The sequence below is a fragment of the Austrofundulus limnaeus genome, unplaced genomic scaffold, assembly GCF_001266775.1.
Source record: "Austrofundulus limnaeus strain Quisiro unplaced genomic scaffold, Austrofundulus_limnaeus-1.0 Scaffold3174, whole genome shotgun sequence".
In the NCBI taxonomy this organism is placed as follows: Eukaryota; Metazoa; Chordata; class Actinopteri; order Cyprinodontiformes; family Rivulidae; genus Austrofundulus; species Austrofundulus limnaeus.
The window spans coordinates 7,147-8,397 of NW_013955576.1; the positions used below are offsets into that span (position 1 = coordinate 7,147).

At 41.6% G+C, this 1,251-nt stretch overlaps 1 long non-coding RNA gene across 1 annotated transcript; it reads left to right on the forward strand.

The window, feature by feature from the left end:
* The first annotated feature begins 159 nt into the window (after positions 1-159).
* LOC106511751 (uncharacterized) lies at positions 160-886 on the forward strand. The gene is made up of 4 exons (XR_001309554.1): positions 160-252; positions 332-469; positions 544-723; positions 798-886. It is a non-coding gene; the product is annotated as an uncharacterized LOC106511751 (long non-coding RNA).
* Positions 887-1,251: the final 365 nt, after the last annotated feature.

The window sequence follows — 1,251 nt, forward strand, 5'->3', positions numbered from 1 at the left end:
CAACACCTCAACATGTTCATGAACTGCTGGTCCAAACCCGACCCATCAGAGCTGGACCACACAAGGACCACCCACCACATAGAGACTGCTGCTCTACAACCTGCTATCCTGAATCAGATGACACCTGTCAGCCATCACCTGACCTATGCTGGCCCTGAGAGCATCCTCATCATCATCGTGCTGGACAGAACAGAACTGCATCAGACATTTGCACCTCCTGTCAGGGCTGAGGGATCAAGAAACAGATAGAAGGTAAGAAAATATTTCTCTTTTTTCAAAAGCAACACTTACAGGATAAAGTTATGTTTTTTTTTACATTGTCTTTGTGCAGACACTCCTCTCCTGTGGGTCCTTCACGTCAAAGCTGAGACTCAAACATCCACAGAAAGCTGAGTCAGTTTTTACAAACATCTGGCTTTAAAACTGCTCTGGACAGGAGATGGTTGTGTTTCCTGCAGCACTTCTGAAGGTATTTGATCACAGTACATCAATTATTCAACATCTTTAACTTTGACATTAATGTACGTTTACTTTCTGTTTCAGACAAACACCTTCTTCTTCATGCCTGCATGTCTTCCTCTGTGCCTCCACAAGAAGACTGTGTGTGACCTGTGGACTGGATGAGCACAGATCAGTCCAGCTGCAGCAGAGAAACATCACTGTCTGTTTTCAGTCAATCTGTCTCCTGTGTGCATCATCAGGTCTTCTTAACACAACTCAAAGGTAACAGTTGTACTCATCTCATTTGTTAAAATAAAACAACAGTTTGATTAACGTTTCACCTGTTTGTCTTTAAGGCCTGTGCTCAACATTCATGAGTCCAGCATGATTGAGGAAACAGCAGCTCCTGGTGATCACACTTCACATTTAAAGTCAGACTGCAGATTCAGCTCTGCTTACCTGATTCAACACACACACACACACACACACACACACACACACACACACACACATGCATGCACGCACATACACATACACACACCCCACTGAACCGTGAACAGAACGAAGGACTCTGAACAGCTCAACACTTGTTTAAAAACATCACCCATTTTTACAAATGTCTCAAAGATATTGTTTAATTTTGTTTCATAAAACTGTTATTTCATTTCGTTCATCTTTTAAGTTTTACTGCTGAAGACTGTAGTTGAAACAAAATAATATTCAGTTAGAATATAAATGTCAGTTTGAGCAGTGACAAGTGTATTGTTTAAGGCAGGACTCACACAAACAGCCTGCATTAAAGACTCATGG